Source organism: Quercus suber, unplaced genomic scaffold, assembly GCF_002906115.3.
Source record: "Quercus suber isolate HL8 unplaced genomic scaffold, Cork oak 2.0 scaffold_667, whole genome shotgun sequence".
NCBI lineage: Eukaryota > Viridiplantae > Streptophyta > Magnoliopsida > Fagales > Fagaceae > Quercus > Quercus suber.
The window spans coordinates 127,315-143,690 of NW_027070108.1; the positions used below are offsets into that span (position 1 = coordinate 127,315).

Here is a 16,376-nt window from a genome sequence, read left to right on the forward strand (position 1 = left end):
TTGTACTGAATTTGTTTTTCAAAAACAATTAAGTTTAACGTAATGTTTGAATTTAATTGGGTAAATGCATCCTGATTCACACACATGAACCTTAAATAATAATAATAAATAAATAAAAACACTCACACACAAGAACCTCAAGTTCTTGGATATTTTGTGCCATTATTAGACAACCAAAACAAATAGTCTAGTTCATTATTATTACTAACTTGTAACCTCATGCATATGCATGAATATACTTAAAATATATACATTAAGATGCATAATAAATTCTTACATATATAATTTAAATATTATTAATAGTTATTTTTTTAACTATTTAAAAAGTCTTGTAAGAATATTATTAGGTATATAATGTAAATTATCCATTTTCACAATACTTTCACAACATTTTATTTAAAACATTAAATAAATAAAAAAAGTGTTATGTCCACAATATTTTCACAACACTTTCACAATAAATTATAGGTAGTAAATTGTTGCATGTTCGTTCTAATTTGAATCCACACTTTAAATTATTTTTTTTCATACCCGTAACAACCAATATAAACATGTCACTTAGAATTTATTATGAAGATGTTGTGGACGTAACATTTTTTTTTAAATAAATTCATTTTAAAAAGAATAGAAAACGAACTATCCGTTTGTTGTAACAAGAAAGCAGGAGCATGTGAGATTGATGAAATCAAACAAATAATAGTAATAATAAAAACAATATGTGTGTCCAATTTTTTTTTACGAAGTCTTGAATGAGTGAGAGACCAAACATGTTTGATTTAGCTCATCATGGAAGCTGAAGCTGCCAACTATAAGTTAACAGTTTTGTTCGTAGAGTCAGCTGCAGGGAAAAGAGAAGTACCCTAGCTTCCACGACAGAACCTTTACAGATCTGAAGGTAGACTAGTTTCTAGTACCTGCAATCTGGCCTAGTTAGTATGAACTATTTAATATTTGACGTTGTGCCCTCCAAAAAAATAATAATAACATACTGTTTTAACTGTCGAATGCAAAATTCATGAAACTATAAAATGAAATTTCTCAATGCCGTGTATTCTGTTTTATTTATCTATTTTGATAATCTCAATGTCATGCATTCTATAACTTCTAACAACTTATGAACAAGAAAATGAACACAATCTACATTAACTAACCTTCCATAATCTCTGCCTTGTGAAGCTGCTACCACTCTTCTTTCCATGCCTCTCTTCTATAAAAACTACTTAAATAACAAGACATTCTACCTAAATATTATATATATATATATATATATAGTAGGGAGAGAAACAAGCATGGTAGAAGGCACAAACTAGCAGGTTAGCGCGGAACGGTAGATGATTAAAAAGCTTGACATCAGTAAAATAAAGAACGTGGTCACCTTCGGCCCACCTTCAAAGATGCTTTGAGTAAGGGGATTAAAGTGACATTACCTCAGTACTCAAAGGGCCCATTCTATACTATAGTTTAAATAGCAAATTTTAGTATTTAAATAATATTATATGTATATTTATATATTTTTTTATTCACACGTATTTTTAAAAAATACAAATAATGTTAGTAAAAATCTCTTACCAAACGAGCTCAAAATCTCTAGAGTTACTAGATACTTTAATTACATGAAATTCCTTTAATCTTGACTTTTTATTTTACAATGGATTGTTCATATTAGACCATATCATTAACACACTTAAAAAACCTTAAAAATAGTTATTCCACCTTAGCTTTTCAAATTGGCATATAAGATTTTGAGTTATTTTATTTTTAAAATTTATTTTAGTTTGTAGAAAAAAATTAAGGTAAAATGTAGTAATTACCCCTAAGGTTTGGGTTAATCCTAGGTAAGTCCACAACATTTCAAAACTAACTAATATGATCTCTAAATTGTTACACATTTTCTCCTCTCTCAAGGTGATTAGCTACTAAATTGATCAATTTTGAAATGTTTTGAACTTTGGTGGCATTGACCCAAATAAAGTGTGAAACTCTATTTTACCAAAAAATTAAAATTATATTAAGAACTCAGATATCTTGCTAAGCTTTTCTTAGGCAAGATGTTGATGCTGGAGACTAGAAAGGACTTGCGTACGGTACTGGTACTGAGGAAATCTAGCGAAGGTTGCTTCTCTATCGTGGACATCTATATCAATATCATTGGCCTATTCAGTTTCCTCATCGTCATTGACACTATTGTTAGGTACGCTATTTCATTTCTTCTTTCTCACTCAGTTTTTTCCACCGTTCCATTCCACTGATTCTAGTAACATGCTGTAGCTTGGGAGTTATTGTAGCAATTAGAAACAAAATTTTAAATTGGCAATCTTGCGATTATGGAAGGACCCATTTGTAATCAATAGTTCGTTCTTTAAGATTTTTACAAACTAAAACAAATTCAAAAAATCAAAATCTTACCTATCAATTCAAAAAGCTGACGTGGAATAATTTTATTAAGGGTTTTTAAGTGGATTGATGACATGATCTAATCTGATCCATTCATTGTAAACTAAAAAGTTAAGATTAAAAAAAAAAAAAAATGGATCTATGTAGTAAGGTGCCTAGGAATTTTAGAGGATTCCGTACACAAGAAGGTCAAGGTTAATTGAATTCATTTCAAAAAACGTGATAGAATTCATTTCCAAAAACGTGACACTATTTTCGTAAAGTAAGGTCTCACTCTACGAAAATAGTGTCACTTTTATGGAAATGGAATCTATTAAACTTCTACCCTCCCTTATAAAGTTACATCAAATCCATTAAGGAAATGTAATCCATTAATCATGATCTCCTATGACGAAATTTAATCCTAACTCTCCTATGACGTGCTTTCCCACCAAAAAAAAAAAAAAAAGAAAGAAGGAAAAAAAATCCTATTACGTCACTATGAAAATGTAATCCGTTAACCTAAGAGCACTCACAATAAAAATAGCATCTCAACCAGGGGCGAAGGGAGGGGGACAGGTAGGGGCGGAGCCACATAGTGGCTTGAGGGGGCCAAGGCCCCTGCAAAAAAAAAAAAAAAAANACAGAACCTTTACAGATCTGAAGGTAGACTAGTTTCTAGTACCTGCAATCTGGCCTAGTTAGTATGAACTATTTAATATTTGACGTTGTGCCCTCCAAAAAAATAATAATAACATACTGTTTTAACTGTCGAATGCAAAATTCATGAAACTATAAAATGAAATTTCTCAATGCCGTGTATTCTGTTTTATTTATCTATTTTGATAATCTCAATGTCATGCATTCTATAACTTCTAACAACTTATGAACAAGAAAATGAACACAATCTACATTAACTAACCTTCCATAATCTCTGCCTTGTGAAGCTGCTACCACTCTTCTTTCCATGCCTCTCTTCTATAAAAACTACTTAAATAACAAGACATTCTACCTAAATATTATATATATATATATATATATAGTAGGGAGAGAAACAAGCATGGTAGAAGGCACAAACTAGCAGGTTAGCGCGGAACGGTAGATGATTAAAAAGCTTGACATCAGTAAAATAAAGAACGTGGTCACCTTCGGCCCACCTTCAAAGATGCTTTGAGTAAGGGGATTAAAGTGACATTACCTCAGTACTCAAAGGGCCCATTCTATACTATAGTTTAAATAGCAAATTTTAGTATTTAAATAATATTATATGTATATTTATATATTTTTTTATTCACACGTATTTTTAAAAAATACAAATAATGTTAGTAAAAATCTCTTACCAAACGAGCTCAAAATCTCTAGAGTTACTAGATACTTTAATTACATGAAATTCCTTTAATCTTGACTTTTTATTTTACAATGGATTGTTCATATTAGACCATATCATTAACACACTTAAAAAACCTTAAAAATAGTTATTCCACCTTAGCTTTTCAAATTGGCATATAAGATTTTGAGTTATTTTATTTTTAAAATTTATTTTAGTTTGTAGAAAAAAATTAAGGTAAAATGTAGTAATTACCCTAAGGTTTGGGTTAATCCTAGGTAAGTCCACAACATTTCAAAACTAACTAATATGATCTCTAAATTGTTACACATTTTCTCCTCTCTCAAGGTGATTAGCTACTAAATTGATCAATTTTGAAATGTTTTGAACTTTGGTGGCATTGACCCAAATAAAGTGTGAAACTCTATTTTACCAAAAAATTAAAATTATATTAAGAACTCAGATATCTTGCTAAGCTTTTCTTAGGCAAGATGTTGATGCTGGAGACTAGAAAGGACTTGCGTACGGTACTGGTACTGAGGAAATCTAGCGAAGGTTGCTTCTCTATCGTGGACATCTATATCAATATCATTGGCCTATTCAGTTTCCTCATCGTCATTGACACTATTGTTAGGTACGCTATTTCATTTCTTCTTTCTCACTCAGTTTTTTCCACCGTTCCATTCCACTGATTCTAGTAACATGCTGTAGCTTGGGAGTTATTGTAGCAATTAGAAACAAAATTTTAAATTGGCAATCTTGCGATTATGGAAGGACCCATTTGTAATCAATAGTTCGTTCTTTAAGATTTTACAAACTAAAACAAATTCAAAAAATCAAAATCTTACCTATCAATTCAAAAAGCTGACGTGGAATAATTTTATTAAGGGTTTTTAAGTGGATTGATGACATGATCTAATCTGATCCATTCATTGTAAACTAAAAAGTTAAGATTAAAAAAAAAAAAAAATGGATCTATGTAGTAAGGTGCCTAGGAATTTTAGAGGATTCCGTACACAAGAAGGTCAAGGTTAATTGAATTCATTTCAAAAAACGTGATAGAATTCATTTCCAAAACGTGACACTATTTTCGTAAAGTAAGGTCTCACTCTACGAAAATAGTGTCACTTTTATGGAAATGGAATCTATTAAACTTCTACCCTCCCTTATAAAGTTACATCAAATCCATTAAGGAAATGTAATCCATTAATCATGATCTCCTATGACGAAATTTAATCCTAACTCTCCTATGACGTGCTTTCCCACCAAAAAAAAAAAAAAAAGAAAGAAGGAAAAAAATCCTATTACGTCACTATGAAAATGTAATCCGTTAACCTAAGAGCACTCACAATAAAAATAGCATCTCAACCAGGGGCGAAGGGAGGGGGACAGGTAGGGGCGGAGCCACATAGTGGCTTGAGGGGGCCAAGGCCCCTGCAAAAAAAAAAAAAAAAATTCCCATTAGACTAGGGAGAAAAAATAATTGGCCCCCCCAACATTACACAGCCGGCCCCCCTACCCATTCTCACCCATTTTCCTAGCCTCCAATAAAAATTAGGAACACCTCAAATTAAATATATATATATATATATATATATATATATCTGTTCTACTTTCAAGCAAAAAAAAAAAAAAGCCCAAAAAATTTGAACTAAAATTTGAAAAAAAAAAAAAATGTAACAGAGCCCACTGCAAACCAAGACCACGGCAAGCCAAGCCCACGGCGAGCCCAAGCTCGCTCACGGCTAGCCCACGGATTCTCAACCAAAAAGGAAAAAAAAAAAAAAAAAACCAGTACAGAGCACGTCGCGTCGTCGCTAGCAGAGAGTTGAAATCCATCACATCGCTGGCAGTGGCAGAGAAATCAAACCCCAAATCCCCAATACTAAAGCTCATCAAACTCCAGCAAAATAAAACAGAGTGTTTATCAAAAAAAAAAAAAACCCCAATACACAAACCAAAACCAAACCCCAAGTCCCCAGCAAACCAAACCCACTAACCCAGTAACCCACGGTCACGTTGACGTCGCCGTCATCGTCGCCGCTCATCACAATCCGTAGATCGGAGATCGCAGAGTTCTCTACCTCTGCTCTGGTGCTCGGCCTCTCTCAGACGGTGCTCCCTCCGGCCCTCCCTCAAGGTATTTCTCACTTTTTCTCTCTGACTCTCTCAGTCTCTCTCTCTTTATCTCACTGAACATTTGAAATCTTTTTTTTCGCAGATCGTAGCGGACCAGCGGTCATCGCCTCATCGCCATCGGAGATCGCAGAGATCTCAGATCGTGCTGCACTGCTGCCTCTGCCTCTGCTCCGGTTTTTCTCTCTAACTCTCTCTCAGTCTCTCTCTCTTTATCTCACTAAAGGAAAAAAATGAAAGAATATTTATGAAGTCTCTTAACTCTTTATTCTTATCTTTAAATTCTGATCTCAGATTCTCACATCTCGGTAAGTGTCTCTCTCTCTTTTGAATTGTGCCTCTCTAATTGGCTAAATTTGCCTTTTTCTGTTTTAGTGTTTTTGTCTTCTTTTTTTTTTTTTTTAATTTGGCTTTTAGTTATCACTTTTTGTTGTAAACTGGTCATGGCTTGAATCAAGAAATGAATCTAAAAAGACTTGGAGATACACGTTGGAGCTCTCATTATGGTGCACTTGTTAATCTTATTCACATGTTTTCTTTTGTAATTGATGTGATTGAAACTATTATATAAGATGGTTTAGATTCTGATAAGAGAGCATAAGCAAATATCTTAATTGGTTTACTCCAAACATTTGAATTTGTGTTTGATTTACATTCGATGAAAGGTGTGCTTGGCATAAGTAATGAGTTGTCACAAGTATTACAACGAAAAGATCAAGATACTGTGAATGCTATGAAGTTGATTGACATTTCAAAGCAACGTTTACAGGTCATGAGAGATGATGGGTGTAACTCTTTGCTAGAGGAGGTTTCTGCATTTTGTGCCAAAAATAATATTGTTGTCCCTAATATGGATTATTTATATGAACCTCGGCCACGAAGAAAAACTCAAAACATGAAAAATTCACATCATTATTAGGTGGAGCTTAAGGTTTTTTTTTTTTTTTTTTTTTAACTATTATAGATATGAAACTTCAAGAACTTAAAGACATTTTGAAATTATGAATTATTACTTTTTGTTGCATGTTTGAACCCAAATAACTTATTTTCAGCATTCAACAAGAAGAAATTGATTCGGCTTGCTTAGTTTTAGCCAAGTGGTTTGTCAACAGTTCAAGTTTCTTTCTTGGATAAGCAACTTGAGACATACATCCATGACATGTGGTCCACTAAAGAGTTTTCAGCACTTAAAGGAATTGGACAGCTTGCTGAAAAGATGGTAGAAATTAAAAAGGATGTTTCATATCCATTGATTTACTCATTAGTGACCTTGGCATTGATCTTACCAGTTGCAATAGCTACTGTTGAAAGAGCTTTTTCAGCAATAAACATAATTAAAAATTGATTATGCAATCAAATAGGAGATCATTGGATGAATGATTGCTTAGTCACATATATTGAGAAAGATATATTCAAGACTGTTGAGTGTAAAAAAATCATGCAGTGGTTTCAAAATATGAAAAATCGTTAAAGGCAATTGAGTAAAATAAGCTAGGTGTGAAAAAATAAATTAAAGTTTACATTTTATGTTTGATTCTATATGACAATTACATTAGCATATAGTAGTTTTTTTTTTATTTTTTATTAATATTGATTAATTTTTTTAGATTAATTTTTTACTTTCAATCTTGTCTTTTAATCTTGCCCCCTTGACCTAAATTCTTGGCTCCACCACTGATCTCAACCACACAAAAAATGCCCTACAAAAAAATTGCTATAGCTAAAATATTTAGCTATATTTTACCTTCATGCTACAGTGAGCTATTATCTCATATTTTTAATACTTCTCTCTCACTATTCTCTCTCATTTCTTCTCTCTTTTCTCTCACCGGTCTCACTTTCTTCTTTCACTTACATTTGGCTTCTTTTCTTCTTCTTCTTCTTTTTTTCACCCTAATAGGAAAACTTTGAGATTTTGGGTTTGGGTTTGAGCAAAATCAAAATATCAAAAGAAATGAAATTTGGGTCTAAGCAAAATCAAAAGAAAGGAAGTTAGATAGAGGATCGCTGGAGCGTGGGTTTGTGGAGGTGGTAAGTGTGGTGTTATGGGTTTGTGGAGGATGACCAAAACTTGGTGGTGGTTGATTGTGGGTTTGTGGAGGTGGGCTTGTGGGGTTGTGGAGGTGGTGAGTGTAGGTTTGTGGAGGATCCAAGGATGGCCGGAGTGCGGTGGTGGTTGGGTGTGTGTTTGTGGATGTGGTGAGTGTGGGTTTGTGTAGGATGGCCGGAGTGTGGTGGTGGTTGGTTGTGAGTTGTGGAGGTGGGGCTATGGGTTTGGGGTTGTGGAGGTAGGGTTGTGGACTTGTGGGTTTGGTTCAAAGGAAAAGAGAAGAAGAGAGTCTAGAGAGAAAAGAAGAAGAAAATGAGAAATGAATTAAAAAAAAAAATGAAAAGGGGTAGAGAGAGAAATGAATTAGAAAAAAATGAATAGTTTTTAGGTAATGTGAAAAAATAGAAACTTTGATGTAGATTATATTGTAAAATGTGTTGTTAAAATAGATAAAGTAGCTTTTTTAGTTGTTAATTCTATAACGACCCCGCCCCTAACTGTGTAGATATTGTTCGCTTTGGGGCTCGTACCCCTCACGGTTTTGTTCTCTCCCAAAGCATACAGCATTAGGGGGAAAAACCTTTATACATTAAAGGGAAGTCATTCTTTATAAAGACATTCTCATGTGCTTCCCTAGGTGATGTGGGATTTCAGGGTTGCAAGACTCCTCTTTTGGGTCACTACAAATGCTAAAAATTTTAGCTTTTTTAGTGTAAATGCTCAAGAGCACTAGCATTGGAGTTGCTAAAACTCTAAAAAAAGCTATTTTACAACCCCAAACCACAAAAACCAGGCATCATCTGGGTTTGTATATGTAAAAAATTTTACATACTTGCTATAGTATTGTACTTATACAACGTTACTGTAGCTAGTTTTAGACACTCAAAACTATTATCTTCACTCTCTTTCTCTCACTTTTTTGCATTATCTTCTTCCTCACTCTATTTAATCTTTGACTCTCTTCCCTCTTTCTCTCTTTTATCTCTTCAATTAATTTTTGTCACTCACAATGGGGTTTTTTTTTATTTTTTTTATTTATTTTTTTATTTTTTTGATAACCTCACATGGTGGTTTTTGTTGATGGAGGTAGTAGTGGTGGTGGATTTTGTTGATAGGGGTGGTGGTGGATTTTATGGGTTTTCTTACCAATAGTTGTGGTTGGATTTTTTTGCAGTGGTGGTGGTGGTGGGCTTTTTGGGTATTGTTGGTGGTGGTGGTTTTTGTGGGTTTTTTCCCAGTGATGGTGGTCAATTTTGTTCTCCGTTTTGGTGTTTAATTTGAGTTATTTTTGGCTTTAAATTTCTATGGTTTGTTGGTGTTTGGCAGTGGTGGTGGGTATTTGCTATTTGGTGATGGTGGTGGTTGTGAGTATTTGATATTTGGTGGTGGTGGTGGGTTATTGGTGGTAATGGTTCTTTTAACGGTGGTGGATTTGCTTTTTTCTTTTTTTTTAGTGTGTTTGGTGGTGGGTCCTGCAGTGGTGATGGTTGGATAATTGGTTGTGCGTGTGGTGGTGCTATGGTGGTGGTTTGGTGAGTTTGATGTAATGATCATTGGTTCTATGGTGGTGTTTAGTATGGGTTGCTTTTAGGTTTACTGGTTGAATACGGTGGTTTGTGGTGGTTTGCTTGGTGAATAGTGGTGGTCTATGGCAATGGTTTGTTGAGTAAATAGTGGTGGTTTTAGCGGGTAGTAGAGGAAAGAAATGAGAGAGAAACATTTTTTTTATTTAATATTATTTTATTGTATAATTATATTATTTTACTCGGTTGTTTGTATGAATGAAAACTAGGATGTCAGGTGCATTATAAAGTGAGAAAAATTTTATTATACTCGAATGGGGCAGATTTTATCCACCCAGTTTGGATATCAAGAAGTGGGGCTTGTTTTTCTCTGTATATTCGATTCTAATGGGTTGGGTAGTAGGGATATTGCCTGAACCAAATCCATTCACAGAGAGCTGTTTTATTTGTTTTTGAAAATCATTTTTTTATGAATGACTTTCTCTTGTATGGAAACTATTGTTATTAGAGTTATTCCCTATTTGTGAAATCAAATCCCTCCTATCATGAGTACGTGAGAAAGCAAAAGTATACAAGAAATCTGTTACCTCACTAGCTTTGCTTGTGCTATTTTGAACCATAATAATTGGAGGAACAAGTTCTTGTGGCCTAAAAACAACTTTATTCCTATTAACCTATGAATCCAAATTAACCAGATGGATAGAGAAAAAAGGATTTTCCAAGGAATATCCAATATAAAAGTTCAATATGGGTATGAAACACCCTTGAACGTTTAGACCCCAAATTACAAAATTACCAATTTAAGCTTAAAATCAAACGATTAACGTGCGGAACATGAATATAAGCTAAACACAGAATTGATAAACAATCTAAGCCAAATATAAACACATCCACAGCAGTAAATATAAGGCAAAGATAAAGGGAAGGAAGATGCAAACACACGGACAACACACGATGTGTTATCGAATAGGAAACCGAAGTCCTCGGCGAAAAACCTCTCCGCCGCCCTCCAAGCGGTCAAATAATCCACTAAAGAATGTAGTTGGGATACATGAACAGCAGAAGACCCTCCAAGCCTAATCTATCCAAATACCTGAGCCCTCCAAGCTTCTTGCTCCAACGAGGTTACGCCGAACCTATTTCTTCTTTAGCTTCCCGGATTCCGCTATAGCCCATAGCATCAACCAATTAGATTGGTTCCTTCCTAACTGCTTCCTAAAGCACCAAATAAACCTTCTCACGGATATGGGTATGGTGAGAAAAGGATTTGGCTAAGAACCTCTCAAGGATATAACAATGGAGAGGGAGAGAGTAGAGGAATTTGTAGAGACTCTAAGGTAAAGATTGGGGATGAGGCAATCTTGTTTTTCTCTAGGGTTTTCTCTTACAGAATTCTCTCTGGAAGCTCTCTCAATATGATGGGTATAAGGGTGTATATATAGTAGGGTGAGAAGGGAATGCAAAACATCAGTTTTTGCCAAACAGGGCAAGTTGGCGACTTGATCTCGCGGCTTGGCCAAGTCGCGAAATCAAGTCGTGACGTAACGGCCTGGCCAGACTGGAACTTTTGTCCTGTAGCATGACAGCTGGCGCGACCCTTCAGCTTCCCAGTGTGCCTCTCACGTGCCTGCCTTTCGTGGCTTGCCAGTCGCGAACCACCCGCGAGTCCTAGTCGCGAGACTCTGTTTTTCTTGCACACTCTTGAGCTTTTCTTCACATCTTCTCACACACTACCCTTACAATTTTCCCACCTAAATATAAGGTTACTAAGTGCTAAATTACAAGCAAATTGGTCATGGAATAAAGCCAATTATATGGTTGATTAAATTCAACCTTACACAATATCTGGGAAAAACCCTTGGAAATTCAATTCACCTTCAGGCTTCATCCAATCATGTAAGGGAAGTCCAAAAGAAGCCACGGAAGAATCAAGAATCGGTAATGCCAATACTGTTCCAAAATAAAACTGACTTGCTGCAATCACACTGCAAATGGATAATTGACATGGAGTTAGTATCACATCTAGTGCACAAAGGAGAATATGTTAGTATCATTACTGCCCGTAAAATGCTTGATTAACGTAATTTCCTCACAAAATTTTCATAATGTCGAATTTATAGGAGAATGTGTTAAATAAGAACATATTACATCAATTTTCTTGTTTAATACTAATTGATTTTGTTTGTGTATGTCAACCTTCCTATAAAATGCATACTGAAGTAATTTGCGAGGTTACGTCCATCCTCTCTTTTTTATTTCTTTAACTAATTTGATCATTTGTATATATTTAGAAAGTTTAAATTAGATTGTTTGACACTTTAGCTAGAGCAGTGGAATTTGCAGCAGAATTGGAGTGACTCGGAATATCTTGGAAGGGGATTCACAGGTTCTAATCAACACTCTAAACAGTGGTGGAAAATCATTGGCACAGTTTGGCCATCTTACAAATGTCGTGCTCTTTTTTGCCTCCAAGAAATTCAATGCCTTTAAAGTTTCTCATGAATGTAGGCAATATAATAATGTAGCACATGTTCCAGCACGAAGAGCTATTCGCTCCTCTATATGTTAGTCTGGATGGAGGATATTCCATTAGACGTTATTCCTACACTTCAAGCTGATTTACATAGCCTAACTTAATAATACGCATAGTCTTTCTTCTCAAAAGAACAAAAAATTAGAATTGCTTTAGAATTTTTTTTAAAAAAATTAAATATGTATTATATATATATATATAAACAAGGATAATCAGGTCTCTTACAACCAAACCTCTTCGAGTATCTAAATATTCCTTTTGACACTTTAATTACCAGGACGAAAAAAGAAAAAGGAAAAAAAGAAAATAAATGTTTTTTTTTTTAAGTTGTGGGGTTGAGGACTTTTATAATTAAAGATTAATAAAGAACAATGAAGTAGAAAGTGATTGGTGCATTTCCTTTTTTTTCTTTTTTTCTTTTTTGAAGTGACGTGCAATAAAAACAAAAATAATCAGGTTTAGGTTGGGTATGGGTATCCATGGGTAATAAATTCAAACACGAATCAAGTATGGGAAATTATCGGGTTTTGAGTATGAGTATCCATAGGTAAATTCTTACGTTGAGCCAGTTGTTGGAATACAAGGTAGGGTTGATAATGTGTGTGCATATGTTGAGTTCATGTCATCTCAATTCATGATTATTTAACTATATAGGTCGACACTAACCTAACATGTTTATTAAACAAGTTAGGATTCATCAACTCCAACATGACATTTTTATTAAACAGGTTTATTGAATTTTATCACCACAAAAAAATATAAAAATTTTAGTATTAATTTAATTGATCTGAATTATGAAAAACCAAAAAAAAAAATATATATATATATATATATATTTTTAAACTCAAAACTAATAGAGTAACTTTATTACAAATAATCATTTAAAACTAATAGTATACTATCTTCAGGTTAATAATGGTGGTGGGGGCAGGGCAAGAGTGTCCTTATGAGTTTCAATAGAAACCATATTGATAATGGTGGGCCTGGGAGATGATTCTCAATATCTGCAAAACAATGGCATATGACACGAGTTAAGTCTAAGAGATGTCACTCAAAACTTTCTTTTGCAAATACATATGTAGCACGATATACATAAACAAAAGAAAGAGGATCATTAAAGTTGAGTTAATGTAAATGGCTAAAAGTTGATTACAAGGTCCATAGGTGGCTGATTCAGCAACCAGAGCCTGGAAATTTCGTATCACAGCAACCATAAGCTGCTCTGGAAGGCCCAGCAACTGGATGCTCATGACTCACGAGTATGATCAGCTTCTGCAGCCACTTCTTGTTGATAAACCTCCTTCGAAAGGTAAAAATAAAATGGGGAATGAGAATAATATATTTAGTATCTTTATTAGTAATAATGTGAAGATTCAAACCAACATCATGACATGGAAACAGGGTTCATGTATAATACTATAATTACCAATAACCCAAAAAAAAAAAAAAAAAATCCCAAGGCATGGTGATGTAGGTCTAAACTTCTAATTGACCAATTGTTGCCATACTCCTTTCCAGATATTGTTGAAATAAGTGAAGCAAAAAATTATTTGCATCTTATTAGAATAATAGTGACAACATTAAGCCATCACTTAAAATGTTTTGCAAGGGGTTAAGTAATGTTGCTATTTTTAAGATTGCAAGGAATGTTGTCATTACTATAAAGTTATTTGTGACCAAATTTTTATGTTATTAGTGTTGATATTATATATAATTTTTTGTAATATTTTATTATTTTTTATATCATTTTTATTTATTATCCTGCTACAATAGTACAATAATTATTAAATATTGATCCATCAAAAGATAAAATCTCATATAAGTTCATATTTAAAAAACAATATATATTATATATATATAATATACAAAATAGTAAAGCAATCTTGAAATTAAACAACCATGACATAAAATACCGTTTTAAACATATACAACTAGAATCATGATAAGATTTATATTAGTCTTCCTCTAAGTCATCCCCTAAACTGTTTTCGACCTCCATGTTATTATTTGGGTTGCCCTCTCCATCTCTAACTCTACTAGTACCATCCTTAAAAAAAGCATTGAAAATTAGATAAAATGAAAAATTACTCTAAATGCAACATGATATCATAATCTAATTAATACCGTCTAACTCTTATACAAAATTTACAAACAATTAATATATATAAACTACGTAAAAAAAATAAAAAAAAGCTTTAATCCATTTACATTTAAAAAGTTTTCAAACATTTGTATAACCACCAAACAACCTTAATATATCTACACACGTATAATAACATCAATAAACAATAGCCACGGTGGTAATACTGCCAACAAAATAAATAATTGTAAGTAACAATAACAACCTAGTCGCTCTCTTTACCNTTTTTTAATATAAAACTCAAAACTAATAGAGTAACTTTATTACAAATAATCATTTAAAACTAATAGTATACTATCTTCAGGTTAATAATGGTGGTGGGGGCAGGGCAAGAGTGTCCTTATGAGTTTCAATAGAAACCATATTGATAATGGTGGGCCTGGGAGATGATTCTCAATATCTGCAAAACAATGGCATATGACACGAGTTAAGTCTAAGAGATGTCACTCAAAACTTTCTTTTGCAAATACATATGTAGCACGATATACATAAACAAAAGAAAGAGGATCATTAAAGTTGAGTTAATGTAAATGGCTAAAAGTTGATTACAAGGTCCATAGGTGGCTGATTCAGCAACCAGAGCCTGGAAATTTCGTATCACAGCAACCATAAGCTGCTCTGGAAGGCCCAGCAACTGGATGCTCATGACTCACGAGTATGATCAGCTTCTGCAGCCACTTCTTGTTGATAAACCTCCTTCGAAAGGTAAAAATAAAATGGGGAATGAGAATAATATATTTAGTATCTTTATTAGTAATAATGTGAAGATTCAAACCAACATCATGACATGGAAACAGGGTTCATGTATAATACTATAATTACCAATAACCCAAAAAAAAAAAAAAAAAATCCCAAGGCATGGTGATGTAGGTCTAAACTTCTAATTGACCATCAAATAACAACCTAGTCGCTCTCTTTACCGTTAAAAGAAGCCAACATGACCACAACCTTGCCAAATGATATCTACAAATTTGTCAAAAATATCAAGTCAACAACAACCACTTGTAGCATTCATAACATGTTTACACATATTTTTTATTTCTCATAAGTTTGAGATTGTACCATGCTAACTGGCTCTATGTTAGATTGTTGAGGGGTGCCCATTGCCTGCAACTTTTGAGCAAACTTCTCCTCATGTTTTGCAAATTTGGAATTCATTTCTTCTCTTAAACGTGCCTCCAAATCCTCATTTTCCTTTGTAAGATTTTCTCTACAGAGTTTGCTCCAAACTTTACCTGATAAAGTTGAGCCATACACATCCTTAGCCTTAATACCTAATTCCCATGCCAAGAATATGATCATAACTTGGTTCGCCAACCATGTCGCAAAGATCATAACTTGGTTCGCCAACCATGTCGCAAAAGATCTGGTAATCATTTAGTACCTTCAGAATTAGTTTTGACCATTATGGCATCCATTGTTTTCTACAAATAAATAAAAACCACATTAAAAAAAAAAAAAAAAACAAACAAACAAACTAAAGTTGATAATAAAAATAAAAATTTGGTTTAAGTAGCGTACATACACTTCTTAGCCTTATTAGTTACCCATCTTTGCCATCATTTTTTGTGTGAAAATTTCTTAAAGCAATCAATTGAGCTAGGCTCGGAGCCAGTCTCAAGATACTACAAACATTTAAAAGAAAAAAAAATATATATACTGGTAAAGTTATTAAACTATGTAAAATTAAAATTAAAAATTATTGATGATTGTATAATATACCATTTCGTATTGTACTTGGCCATTGGTGCAGAACCTATAGTGGAGAAAATTTCGGACTTATCTCAATTTTCCTTAATTTTCAATCTCCTTGTCAATTCTAGCACTAGCATGACATTTTCCCCAAGACCCACTTTCGTCATTCTGAGACACGGATCATGCATGCGTGTTGATTTTTCATTGGCCTTTTCTCTTAAAAGTCAAAATACGCTAGCATAACATAAAAAGATAAAGACAAATTACCTTTTAAAAGGTTTTAAACAGTTTCGTGAATGAATGATTGGTGAGGAATGAGGATGCTCGCTGTGATCAAGATTTTTTTATTTGGTCTCTATTTTTTACATTAGATTTCAATTTGATTCATAATCTTTTATTTTTTACACTAGATTTCAATTTGATTCATAATCTTTTAATTATGTCAATTTAGTCCTTAACTTTTTAGTATTGTATCAATTTAATCTCTGTCGTTATTTTTTAAATGAAAATTATTGACATGACTAGTAGTCAAAATAAAAAATTAGTTTCCATTGATATGGTAACAAACTAATTTTTTATTTTGAATGTTTGCTACGTCA

General features: G+C 33.4%; 1 long non-coding RNA gene across 1 annotated transcript; it reads right to left on the reverse strand.

Moving 5' to 3' along the window:
• Window positions 1-14,638: 14,638 nt before the first annotated feature.
• LOC136064331 (uncharacterized) lies at window positions 14,639-15,361 on the reverse strand. The gene is made up of 3 exons (XR_010625961.1): window positions 15,145-15,361; window positions 14,986-15,045; window positions 14,639-14,778 (listed from the first exon to the last, which is right to left on the reverse strand). It is a non-coding gene; the product is annotated as an uncharacterized LOC136064331 (long non-coding RNA).
• Between the last annotated feature and the right edge of the window lie 1,015 nt (window positions 15,362-16,376).